General features: G+C 46.8%; 2 non-coding genes across 2 annotated transcripts; both read left to right on the forward strand.

Annotated features, from left to right (window-relative positions):
* Window positions 1-13,013: 13,013 nt before the first annotated feature.
* On the forward strand, window positions 13,014-13,119 carry TRNAL-CAA (transfer RNA leucine (anticodon CAA)). The gene is made up of 2 exons: window positions 13,014-13,051; window positions 13,074-13,119. It is a non-coding gene; the product is annotated as a tRNA-Leu (tRNA).
* Window positions 13,120-13,405: 286 nt separating this feature from the next.
* On the forward strand, window positions 13,406-13,477 carry TRNAE-CUC (transfer RNA glutamic acid (anticodon CUC)). Its single transcript has one exon. It is a non-coding gene; the product is annotated as a tRNA-Glu (tRNA).
* The last annotated feature ends 492 nt before the right edge of the window (window positions 13,478-13,969 follow it).

Here is a 13,969-nt window from a genome sequence, read left to right on the forward strand (position 1 = left end):
TTCTGGAGGCCAAAAATCCAGATCAAGGCATTGGCAGGGCCACAGGCCATATAAGGGCTCTAGGGGAGAATCCTTTCCTTGCTTCTTCTAGCTTCTAATGGTGGCCAGCATTCCCTGACTTGTGGCCACATCACTCCAATCTGTCTCTGAGGTCACATTGCCTCCTTCTGTGTCAAATCTCCCTCTGCTTCTCTCTTACAAGGATGTTTGTGAATGCATTTAGAGTCCATCCTTATAATCCAAATAATCTCTCCATCTCAGTATCCTAAGACAATTACTTCCGTAAAGTATTTGCCATATAAAGTAATCGGCTGCACACGGTGGCTCACGCCTGTAATCCCAGCACTTTGGGAGGCCGAGGTGGGTGGATCACTTGAGGTCAGGAGTTCGAGATGTGCCTGGCCACATGGTGAAACCCTGTCTCTACTAAAAATACAAAAAAAAATTAGCTGGGCGTGGTGGCGTGGGCCTACAATCCCAGCTACTCAGGAGGCTGAGGCAGGAGAATTGCTTGAACCCAGGAGGAGGAGGTTGCAATGAACCGAAATTGCGCCACTGCACACCAGCCCGAGTGACAGAGCAAGACTCCATCTAAAATAAAATAAAAATAAAAATAAAATAAAGTAATCTCTACATGTTCTGGGGATTGGGACACAGATATCTTTTCCAGGACTATTTTTAAGCCCACGATACCACTATCATCTCTCACCTGGTCTATGGCTACATCTTCCTAATGGATCTGCCTCCTACTTTAACTTGTACCCTCAAAAAGCAGGGAAGATTTCCTCAAAGATCAAATCTTTTGCTTAAAATCTGTGAGTGGTGCCATCCAAAATCCTTATCATGGCCTCGAGGCCCTACTTAACTGGGCCCTTGGCTTCTTCTCTGCCATCATCCCCCAACCTTTCCCACTTTGTCCTCCCCCTTTTTGCTATTTCTCAAGTGGGCCAAGTATCCCGGAGGGAGTTCTTTTGTCTCTGGAGCACTCAATTCTCCCCCCAGCCCCCGCCCCGTCCCCCAGCCCACCACCCAGTTCTTCATGTTTGCTCCCTTCTCGTCATGTAAATCTCGGCTATAAGATCACCCACTCAGCCATAAAATCTCTCATTCAGAAAGCTCCCTTTCCTCAGTCATGCTCTGCTTCACTGTGCCCTATTGCATCTTCTTCATGGCACTTTCTGAAATTATCTCAGGGACTTGTTTGTGTGTTTGTTATTGGTATACGATGATTGTTGACTAGCCCAGCCTTCTCCTCTGCAGCCTAAATATCTCAAATGGCATGGTGTCGAAACATGAACACCCTTAGGATGAGCCCAGTGTGTCCTGTGCATATTCCTTTTGATTTGTAGTATCAGTGACTCAACATACTTGTCTGACTAGTGTAAGGTAGGAAGGAAGGTGTCCCAGGTACTTTGCTCATTAATGAATGTGTAACTTTTCCAGCTACTTTACTCGTTAATGAAAGTGTAACTTTTACATCAAAAGGGCAGGACTCCATCGAGAACAAACTTTATCCTTTCCTCATCGTCCCTTAATAGATATCTGCAAAATCCTTGTGATTTCATCCAAGGGAATGAAAGGTCTTGTAATTCTTGGTTACTTTTAGAATGTTGGGTCTCACTTTGAGACCCAAGAACATTTTTGGTTCTCTTGGTTTGATCTTGTTTAAAATAATAAAATGAAATTACTGCCAACGCCCAGCTCTTCAATAACCGTCTCCAAATAAATCTCTCAGGCTCTCTTTAATTTCTTATATCATCTAGGTAAGGAATGAGCCAACTCTCTCAAAAACAGTCACCAGCCCCTTCCTTTGTAAGTGCTGCAAAGGAGTGCTAACATTTTAAGGAGGGGTTCTCTGTGAACGTTGGTTCTCTGCCTTTAGTGACCTCATTGCAGTCTGAGACCTTGAATTCCATCTTAGCATCCCATTACAAAGGCTAAGATTAAATGTGAGCTATTTGTATTTTTGTCACTGTTGAGCTATACAGTTTACAGACTGCTGAAACTGCCAATTCTTTTATACACATAAAAGGGTCCATGTGGAGGGCATATTTATCTTCATAACATTTATTTTTCCTGGGCCACGCATGGCACCATAGCGCTTTTCTTATCTCCTGCTTTGGCACAGCCAAATCTAATATTGCTGTACCCTCTGAACTTTTAGTATCTTCTCTCCAAAGAGAAAAACTACTTTCCACTCCCCGGATCCAAGGAGGAATGAACCAAATTGCTACAGAAGTTGAGTCAACCCACTGCCCTCAAATCCTGAGATGTATTCCCAGTGGGAAAAGGAACACTCCTTCAGGACTTTGTACCCCAAATTCCACGAGACCCACAGACACCCTCAGCCCAGCCCAGCTCCGAGTATTTGCATGAATCCTCCCTCTTTCTCAGCCCTCATCCTCTCAGTGACTGGTATCTTCATCCTCCAGCCAATTCCATTTCCCCTGAGCCCCTGACAACTGAAGGGTGATGCCTCTACCGAGTCTGATCACGCTGGAGTGCGGCTGACCTGGGCCCTCGGTGATGCCATGTGGCCCAGGTGGGAGGGGGGGTATATAAGAGAGGCGTTGCCCTTGCTCCTGGCTGGCCCAGCTGCCTGGGTTGGCCCTGTTAGCTTTGGCTCCGGGCCGGAGGGCAGACGACGCGAAGGAGGAGGAAGCCAGCCGCCAAGACTCGCCGTGGGAAATTCGGCGTCTGCAGGGGTGCTCGACGCGGCGGAGCCCGCGACGCCGGCCGCGGAGCGACATGTTGCTGCTGGTGCTGAAGCCGCAGCTGCCCACCCTCGCTGTGGTTGTGCTGATGGCAGCAGCAGCCCGTCTAGAGTGGCCACTGCCGTGATGCTGGCTGCAGTGGGGGAGGCAAGTGGAGCCAGGAACAGGCAGAAGCCCCGCCCCCTCCTGAGTTGACAGGGTGGGACCTTCGCGCTCATGGGTGCGGCCGCTGCCGCCCCGCTGTGGCTGCGGACCAAGGCCTCCCTGTGCTCTTGGGGGCCAGGAGCAGCCAGGAGCCCCGCCCTCCCAGGCACAGCTACTGCGGCTCAAGCTGTGGCTGCAGACCCAGGCATCTCTTCACTCTCCAGGGGCTGGGAAGGCCCCCCTGCCCGCGCAGGCTCAGAAATGCCTGATTCTGCTGCCCGGTCTCTCTCCGCTCCTGGTGCCTGCTGCACGGGCTCTGAAATGCCTGCTCCCACTGCCTGGCTGCCCCCTGCTACCAGTGCCCACTCTGATCTCAGAGCAAAGTTGAGGCCAAGGCCGGCGCTACTGCAACCCGGCCGGGTGTGCGCACACTCGGGCAGCGCTGACATGCCAGCCTCCTGCTGCCTCGGCCCCCTCTGGACTTTGGGCGCCAAGGAGCACAGGAGGGAGGCCGAGGTGAGGGCTGAGGGCAGACCAGTATTGACCTGCAGGTGCCCCTCAGCACGAACAGCCTGGGTGCTCTAATGTTGTTCCTTCTGTTTTACTTCTAACTGCCCTTCCTCCTGCTCACCTCTGACTCTCTCATTGCATAATTTTGCCCCCTCTTTCTCTCCTTCATCTTCTCCCCTTTTCCTTGCCTCATCTCATTTCCTCCTTCTGTACCTAAAAAGTTTTGCATTTGGGCTAAAAAATGAACCCAACCATTTCTCTTCAGCCATCTTCCAGCATTAAGCTTCTAATACAGACGAGTTTGTGAGCTACCAACAATTTGAAGACATTTCTTCTAGTTCTATTCCTGTTGCATTCCGCTCCTGTTTAGTCCACTCAACAGACTATTTTTGAGGTGTTCCCTAGCTCTCTCTCCATGCTTCCACCCACCAGGACCTGGTAGATCTTACCCTCCTGACACTGCTCATTCAGCTGGTTAGAAATGCAGCCCTTCCCACCAGTCAGAACTGGGAAACATGGTTGGAACTAAAGAATTCTCTGTCTCCCCTTTCCTCGTTGTTAGTCTTCAGTTCACTCTCTCCAGAAGCACCTAAAAGCTTGTGACTAAACATCCCATTTGGAGCCCTGAGCAGAGACTATGATCCACTAGATTAGGGCCTTGGGCTTCAAGCCTATATTTATTTCAAGGCTTTGGCCTATATTTAGACTTTGTGGGTACTCATGCAGAGGCTAACCACAGCATGCTTTTTCCCCGAGGCCAGACCATAATGAAAGATGCTTTACCTTGAAAACTAAACGGACAGGACTTGATCACAAAACATCACCTCTCCCCTGGACTCCAGAGGGTCATTCCTAACTCTGTACTTGACATATCTATTAGGTATCTCAGACTGGAAGGTCTAAAACTGAACTCTCCCTCCTCCATAATCTGCCTCCCCTTAGCCTTCCCTTTGTCAGTAAATGATGAGTTTTTTCCTTCTATTGCTCAGGCCAAAAAATCCTTTTTGTGGCTCATTTACTTCTTGCACATCAACAAATCCTATTAGCTCCACCTGCAAAATATGCCCAGAATTCAAATCTTGCTCACCACGCGGCCTGCTGCCACCCAGTCCAGACCAACGTGGCTTGCAGCACCTCTCAACTGTTCTCTCTGCTTTACTCCTGCGTTCTATAGTCTACCCTCCACACGCAGCCAGAGGATGCTTTTTGTTTTTCTTTCTTGAGACAGTATCTTGTTCCGTCACTGAGGCTGGAATGCAGTGGCACTATCATAGCTCACTGCATCCTTGAAGTCCTGGCTCAAGCAATCCTCCCATCTCAACCTCCCAAGTAGCTAAGACTACAGGTGCGTGCCGACATGCCCAGCAAATTCTTTAAATCTTTTGTAGAGATGGTCTCCCACTATGTTGTCCAGGCTGGTCTCAAACTCCTGGCACAAGTGATCCTCCCTCCTTGGCCTCCCAAAGCTTTGGGATTACAGGCATGAGTCAGGATTACAGGCATGAGCGACCATAAACAGCCAAGGGGATCCTTGAAAAGCAGGAAAGATCTTATCACACAGCTCAAAACCTTCCTTTTCACTCACTGTCAATCCAAAGGCTAGCACCAGGCCCTCTCACTCAGTTTCAACCATATTGTCTGTTTTGCATTCGATGTTGGCCTTTTCTTCTGCTCTTCTCTTTCCCTGGAGCCCTCTTCCCTCAGATATTTTGTCTAGTCACTCCTTGACTCTCTTGAAATTTCTGCTCAAATGCCACATACTGAGAGACCTTCTGAACCACTTGCATCTCTCCCTAACCTCTTTCTATGCGTTATTTTTGTCAACAGTACGTATCACTACCCACCCAATAATTATTTTATTTATTCTAGGTCTTTCTGCTGGAATGTGAGCATCTTGAGGACAGATAATTTGTTTTATTCTCTGCAGCATCCCTGGTCCATGGGGCTCAGCTAGGGGAAGGGACTTTTCTGGGCAAGGCAAAAAGAACAAAGACAGATCAAGCACCTTTAGGAAAAGGCACCAAGCTTGCTGGGGCATATGGGAGACAGGGAGGTGAGGTCAGGCTGGCCAGAAGGGTCTGAAGGCCAAATAGGCCACCAGAAGCATTAGGATATGAGGGTAATGGAAAACAACCCTCCTCCATTTTTCACTTTCTCCCTTCAGACAGGACTCCAAAGTGATAAAAAATTGTCCACCTTAGGAATAGAACAAGATGACAGAAAAGGATTCTCCATTTCTTTCTTTTCTGTATTTTTTATTTTATTTTATTTTTTGAGACAGAGTCTTGCTGTGTCACCCAGGCTTGAGTACAATGGTGCGACCTTGGCTCACTGCAACCTCCACCTCCCAAGTTCAAGCAATTCTCCTGACTCAGCCTCCCAAGTAGCTGGGACTGCAGTCACCTGCCACCACGCCCAGCTAATTTTTTGTATTTTTAATAGAGATAGGGTTTCACCATGTTGGCCAGGCTGGTCTCAAACTCCCAACCTCAGGTGATTCCTCCTGCCTCAGCCTCCCAAAGTGCTGGGATTACAGCCATGAGCCACCGTGCCCAGCCCAGGATTCTCCATTTCCTATCCCCCTTTAGATACATCAATTTGAACTACTATTCACAAATGAAAATATTTTCACAAGAAGTAAGGAAACCATGGCCGGGCATGGTGGCTCACGCCTGTAATCCCAGCACTTTGGGAGGCCGAGGCAGGAGGAATCACCTGAGGTCGGGAGTTTGAGACCAGCCTAATCAACGTGGAGAAACCCCATCTCTACTAAAAATACAAAATTTGCCGGTGTGGCTGGCACGTGCCTGAGGCAGGTGGATTGGTTGAGTTCAGGAGACCCCATGTCTACAAAAAATGTACAAAAATTATCTAGGTGTGGTGGTGTGCACCTGTAGTTCCAGCTACTCAAAAGGCTGAAGTGGGAGGATGACTTGAGCCTGGGAGGCAGAGGTTGCGGTGAGTCAAGATGCCAGGATTGCACTGCTGTATTCCAACCTGGGTGAAAGAGCCAGACGCTGTCAAAAAAAAAAAATAGAATGTAATAAACAGCACCACACACACAAAAAGGAAGGGGGCATCGAAGATGGTGGGAAGGACAGTTTTACATTTGCCTACATCACCCTTTCTTCAACCTCAAGCAGCACATTAGAGAGAGAGATTTTCCACTTGGAGAAAGAAGAGAGAAGTGAGCACTGGACTTGGCCTTGGACCCTAACACTGGGACCACCCCAGTCAAACCCAGCACCAGGAAGGCCCCCATATCCCCAGACTCTAGGCCAGCACGTGAGGTCTGAGCCTTCAAGCGTCCCTGGCCCCAGGCTGGATCCTGCATCCCCAAGTTCCAGACCAGGGACTCAGTCTCTGGCCTCTGGGCCTACTCCAGCACCAAGCCAGCACCAGTGGCACAGGCCTTCAAGCTCACCCAAGCACCAGGCCAGGCCCTACAGACTCAGTCTCCAGACACACCCCAGCGTTAGGCTGACCCCAGTAGCCCAAGGTCCTAGGCCTGCCTCTGCAGCTCCAGGCTTCAGGCCCACCCCAGAGCCAAGTTAGCACGTCTAGCCTCAGGCACCAGGTCAACACCCTTAGACCTTAAAGACCTAGTCTTCAAAATAGCACACACACACACACTCTTAGCCTTCAGGCCAACCCCTGTAGACCTAGGCTTCAGGCCAGCCCCCATGGATCCAGGTACCTGGTAAGTATGTATAATCCCAGGCTCCAGTGGAGTCGGGGTCCAGGCCACCCCAGCAGACCCTGGAGCCAGGCCAGCCTCCGTGGACTGAGGATCTAGTGATACTGCTGCAGATTCAGGCCTCTAAGCCAGCCTCTGTGAACTCAGGACATAGGTTTACTCCTGTGGACTTATGCTGCAGAGGACACAGACTCCAGGCCCATCTCCGTACCTGGCTGGTCCCTGCAGACTCAGGCTCAAGGCCCACTCCAGTGGCAAGTCAGCCCTTGCAGACCTGGGATTCAGGTTTGCCACAAGGGACACAGGTTCTAGGTCCACCTCAGCAGATCCAATCAACTGGTCCACCCTAGTGGATCCAGCCTTCAGACCTGCCCATCCGCTCATCCAGTCACTAGACCAGCCAACCTGAGGACTTAAGCAGCAAGCTCACCCACTGGCCACAACAGGCAGCCTGCCCAGAATTTCTGTACAGGCTGACTGATAGATAAAGGGTGTTTTTAGATAATTGTCTTCAAAGACTGGAATAAGTAGCTACTTCTTCAAATACACACACACCGATGCATGGAAGAATCAAGAACAATTAGAAATATGCATCACCGGCCAGGCACGGTGGCTCAGGCCTGTAATCCCAGCACTTTGGGAGGCCAAGGAGTGTGGATCACTTGAGGACAGGAGTTCAAGACCAGCCTGGCCAATATGGTGAAACCCCATCTCTACTAAAAAATACAAAACTTAGCCGGGTGTGGTGGTGCATGCCTGTGGTCCCAGCTACTTGGGAGCCTGAAGCAGGAGAATCGCTTGAATTCAGGAAGCAGAGATTGCCGTGAGCCGAGATCATACCACTGCACTGCAGCCTGGGCAACAGAGCGAGACTCCATCTCCAAAAAAAAAGAAAAAAAAGAAATATGCATCACCAAAGGGACAAAATAAAGCACCAGTGACTGACTCTAAAAAGATGGAGATGTATAAATTGCTCAACAAAGAATTCAAAATACTTTGAATATGAATGGATTAAATTTTCCAATTAAAAAACATAGAGTGGCTGAGTGAATTAAAAAAAAAAAAAGACCCAACTATATGTTGCCTACAAAAGACTCACTTCACCTGTGAAGACACACATATACTGAAAGTAAAGGGATAGAAAAAGGTACTCCAGGCAAATGGAAACCAAAGGAGAGCAGGAGCAGGTATACTTAGATAAAATAAACTTTAAAACCTTAAGTCAAAAACTGTAAAAAGAGACAAATGAGGTCACTACATAAAAATAAAGGGATCAATTCAGCAAAAAGATACAGCAATTGTAAATATATATTCACCCAACATTGGGATACCTAAATATATAAAGCAATATTAATACAGGTAAAAGGAGACATAGGTTGCAATATAATAAGACTAGGGGACTTAAACACCCCACTTTCAGCAATGGACAGATAATCCAGACAGAAAATCAATAAGGAAACATCAGACATAAACTAAACTCTAGACCAAATGGGCCTAACACATGTACACAGAACATTCCATCCAACAGCAGAAGAATACATCATCTTATATATAGAAAACCCTAAGGACTACATTAAAAAGTCTGTTAGAACTGATAAATTAATTCAGTAAAGTTGGAGGATCAATATACACAATCAGTGGCATTTCTACACAGTAACAGTAAACTATCCAGAAAACAAATCCAGAAAACAATCTCATTTACAATAGCTAAAAAAAGATAAAATACTTAAGAATAAATTTAACCAATGAGCTCTACACTAAAAACTATAAAACATTATTGAAAGAAATTGAAGAAGAAATGAGTAAATGGAAAGATATTTCATGTTAATGGATCGGAGGAATCAATATTATTAAAATGTCCATGCTACCAGAGCAATCTACAGATTCAATGCAATCCCTATAAAAATTCCAAAGGCAGTTTTCACAGAAATAGAAAAGACAATCCTTAAATACCTTTGGTGAAGAAAAAACAATCCCAAAATTTGTACAGAATCGAAAAGAAACCACTCAATGATAAGAAAACAAATAACCCACTTAAATAATAGGCAAAGAATCTGAATAGACTTTTCTCTAGGGAAGACATACAAGTGGCCAGCAGATATATGCAAACATGCTTAATATCACGAATCATCAGGGAAATGCAAATTACAACCACAATGAGATATTACCTTCTGGCCGGGCCCTGTGGCTCATGCCCCTAATCCCAGCACTTTGGGAGGCCAAGGCGGGTGGATCACCTGAGGAATTCGAGACAAGCCTGTCCAACATGGTGAAACCCTGTCTCTACTAAAAACAAAAATTATGCTGGGTGTGGTGGTGCGTTCCCATAATCCCTGCTACTTGGGAGGCAGAGGCAGGAGAATTGCCTGAACCCGGGAGGTGGAGGTTGCAGTGAGCCCAGATTGCGCCACTGCACTCCAGCCTGGGTGACAAGAGCGAACCTCTGTTTCCTAAAAAAAAAAAAAAAAAAAAAAAAAAAGATATTACCTTCCGTTAGAATGACTATTATCAAAAAAGATGAAAGATAACTAGCATTGGTGAGGATGAGGAGAAAAGGGAAATCTTGCACATTGTTGATGGGAATGTAAATTAGTATAGCTCTTACAGACAACAGTATGGAAGCTCCTCATAAAACTTAAACGAAATTACCATATGATCCAGCACTCCCACTACTGGGTATATATCCAAAGTAGTTGAAATCATTATGTTGAAGAGATGCCTGCACTCTCACGTTTATTGCAGCATTACTCACAATGGGTAAGATCTGGAAACAACCATAATACCCATCAAGGATGAATGGTTAACAAAATTTGTTATTTGTGACAACATGGGTGAATCTAGACAGCCTTCTGTTACATGAAATATGCCAGGCACAGGAAGACAAATACTTCATGATATCCCCTATGTTTTGAATCTAAAAAAGTCGAACTCATAGAAATAAGGAGTAGAATGGTGGTTATCAGAGGCTGGGGGGGGAGGCGGGTGGAATGAGGAAAGAGAGGGTGGAATGTTGGTTAAAAGGTACATAGTTGTAGTTCAACAGGAGGAATGATTTCTTGTGACCTACTGCACAGAATGGTGACTGTGGTTAATAATAATGCATATTTCAAAATTCCTGCAGGAGTGGATTTTCAATGTTCTGACCACAAAGAAATCATAAAAGTATGGGAGGTGATGGATATATTAATTAGCCTTATTTGATCATTTCACAATATGTACATGAATTGAAACATCACATGGTACTCCATAAAGATATATAATTATTATTTGTCAATTAGAGATAAAATATTTTAAAAAGGAAAAAATATTAAACCTTTGTGATTACTGTTTCATTGGCATGTGCACCTTTGTTAATTTTTATTGACTTGGCTATTCTGCAGCTTTTTTTTTTTTTTTTTTTTTTTTTGTCGCCCAGGCTGGAGTGCAGTGGCGCGGTCTTGGCTCACTGCAAGCTCCGCCTCCCGGGTTCACGCCATTCTCCTGACTCAGCCTCCTGAGTAGCTGGGACTACAGGCGCCCGCCACCACGCCCAGCTAATTTTTGTATTTTTAGTAGAGACGGGGTTTCACTCTGTCAGCCAAGATGGTCTCGATCTCCTGACCTCATGATCCGGCCGCCTCGGCCTCCCAAAGTGCTGGGATTACAGGCGTCAGCTGCAGCGCCCGGCCGAGGTTAACTTTTAGAAAACTAATAGTAATGAAAATGGTTTCTGTCTGAGAGCAAGACCAAGGATAGCAATATAAATAAAATTTGTCAAGAGACACAACCGATTTATCTCTGGCAAAGAAAAGATAACCCCGAAGTAGAAATCCCAACTTCCAATATCACAGTTTATTACTCAGGATATTAACCCAACTTTAATCTGTTAGCAACCTCTTTTCAGCCTTCATTTGGCTGAATTATTATTTTAAAAGTCTCTTGAAATTCTCCCTTTAATTAGTTGTAACATTGTATAGGTCACTGACAAAGGCCTTCCTTGACCAAACTTTAGCCAGGCGCCTCTGATTCCTGTTTTTGATCAGGCCTCCACCTTGGTCCCTAGCCTGTCTTTGGCCTGTAAAGCCTAGTCTTAGCAAACGGTCCTGCTAAGTCAGTTTAGTGTGAATTCCCCCAGCCTTGATATTGATCAACTTACTCATTTCTCACCTTTGATGTCCAAGTCTTTGGCCTCCATTAAGCAAGAATCTTTCAAGTCCTGTTTAGCATGCAGCCCCTACTCCTGTTAGTAATTTTTCCTCCCTTCCTTCCTTCTTTCCTTCTCCCCTACCCGTAATGTCTCCTATTAGTAATTTTCTTTTTTTGAAATTTCAAATTTCTTTGAAAGGTGAGTTTGATCATAGCTCACCGAAGCCTCAAACTCCTGGGCAGAAGCGATCCTCCTGCCTAGGCCTCCCAAAGCACTGGGATTACAGGCCTGAGCTGCCCCACTTGGCCCATTCTCTTAGTAATTTTCCATCCACTGATACCCCCCACCCCCCACACTCTGCTCCTTGGCTTTAAATTTCTAGCTGTCTTTGTTGATTTGGAGTTGAGCCCAATCTCTCACCCCTATTGTAATAGTTTGAATAAAATTATCCCTTGCTGTTTGAACAAGTATCAGAATAATTTTCTCTTTAAAGTTATTATCTTTCATCATTAGTTAATTGAATAAAATCTTGACACATGTGGATTTATATTTGCATGACATATATTTTATTTTATTTTTTTGAGACAGAGTTTCACTCTCGTTGCCCAGGCTGGAGTGCAATGGCGTGATCTCGGCTCACCGCAACCTCCGCCTCCCAGGTTCAAGCGATTCTCCTGCCTCAGCCTCCCGAGTAGCTGGGATTACAGTCATGTGCCACCACGCCCGGCTAATTTTGTATTTTTAGTAGAGACGGGGTTTCTCCATGTTGGTCAGGCTGGTCTCGAACTCCCAACCTCACGTGATCCGCCCACCTCCCAAAGTGCTGGGATTACAGGCATGAGCCACCGCGCCCGGCTGCATGACATTTATTTTAGTTTTTGAAAAATATTTTGGCAAAAGTCATTTAGTGAGGCCTTACTTAACTGCACAGTCTAAAAATAGAACGTCTCCACCACTTCATTGCTTTTGGTTTCTCCTCACGCTCTGTACATGTGATTGTGCTGGTCATCTCCTTCACTAGCAAGTCAGCTCACCAAGTTGGGCTTTCTCTATTTGCCGTTGTGTTCCCAGTGGACACTCGATGTTAAGATTGAACGAATGAGTGCCTGGATGAGTGGTGTCTGGGCTCACAGGTAACAACCTCACAGCCAACCGGGAGGACACTGCCAGAGCTGCTCTGCAATGCGAGTCCCGGGCATTGGACGCTACAGCACTCGTTAACTGCTGGGTAAACGCAGCTGACTTCCCTCACCTCAGCCGACGCCCGCATCAGGCCCCTCTGACCTCGGACCTCCCGATCCGGCCGTTATCGCCAACCGTATCTGTGTGGTTTCGTGGAGGAAGAGCGGTGGACCTTGAGGGGAGGGTATGCGCAGGCACAATAAAGCAGAAAGCCGCTGTAATAATGATGATAATGAAGAAAAACAAAAGCATCCATTTGTCACTTTGTGGCAAGCGTTTTTCCAACTACTTTCCAAGTAGTAACTACTTGCCAGTTTCCCCAGCTTGGGCCGGAATGTGAGGCGGTAGCTTGAGCTTTGCCTTTCTCAGGCATTGCCCTGCATTTGCGGGGCCAGGCGCTGGCGCACGGTCACTAACCCCGGGTCGTTAGCTTCGATTCCCGGCCTGGGACAGCGCTATCGGCCACTCCGGGCTGCACTGCAGTCTCGGCTTTCTCCAGAGCTCCGGCTTGGAACGGGAAGCGCAGAAACTTCGCGACCAGCCAGTAGGATTCCCACGGCCGCAACGCGGGTGTGACGCGGCAGGCTGGCACCAGTGGACACAAGTACGAGGGTAAGTGAGAGGCGCTTCGCTTCCGAGTGTCAGGATGGCCGAGTGGTCTAAGGCGCCAGACTCAAGGTAACCACCTTGCCTACGGGCGTTCTGGTCTCCGGATGGAGGCGTGGGTTCGAATCCCACTTCTGACACACTCGTTTTATTGGTATTTTCTTCCCCTTAGGAAATCCCAAAATTTTCCCGGAGTCCGTTGGTATTTTGTCGCTTTCTGCAGGAAGAAGGTTACAACTACTCATCTTTGCTGCCCGGTGTTCCCTATCTGCCGCAGCAAGGGGGTTACCTACCAAGGGGAGGGAAGCGCTCTCGGCATCTTCCCAAATGTTGCGAGGAAACCGCATCCAATCATATGTCTCTATAGGATATACGTCATAGGGTATTTATTTAGTATAGGATATTGCTAAACCTCAGCACGTGCCTTCCCTGGTGGTCTAGTGGTTAGGATTCGGCGCTCTCACCGCCGCGGCCCGGGTTCGATTCCCGGTCAGGGAAGCAAGCTTTTTTTTTCCTTTTTAACACTGTTTCTGGTGGAGCAGGGCTAACCCATAGGTAATGTTCCTAGAGTCAGCTGTGACTTGACTCTAAACAAAGGGCAAAATGCACCTGGTATCCTCATTTTGCAGAGTAGTTACCTGAAATGGACTCTACTACAGTTTATGAGCGCCGTATATGTAGTCAATGTCTTTACTCATGATATCTTAAGAACGGAGAAAAAATGCCAGCAGCACAAAATGATCCAAAAAGATAGCTCTGGGAATGCCAAAAATGGCTGTTCTTAAAATTATGTCACAGACTTCAAAAAGTCTCCCTAGGTGTCCAAAGTCCATTAGAATGGCACCTGTTGCCTACAGGGGAGGGTCAGGGCCGGTCCTAGCTCCTTAATGGCGCTTGGGTAATTGTCGCTATGGAAAGAGATCAGGTACTTCTCCCTCACCCCAGCATCTATCTTTTCATTTTTTAAATAAGTAGAGATAAGTGAAATAA

This window comes from Hylobates moloch, unplaced genomic scaffold (genome assembly GCF_009828535.3).
Source record: "Hylobates moloch isolate HMO894 unplaced genomic scaffold, HMol_V3 SCAFFOLD_18, whole genome shotgun sequence".
NCBI lineage: Eukaryota > Metazoa > Chordata > Mammalia > Primates > Hylobatidae > Hylobates > Hylobates moloch.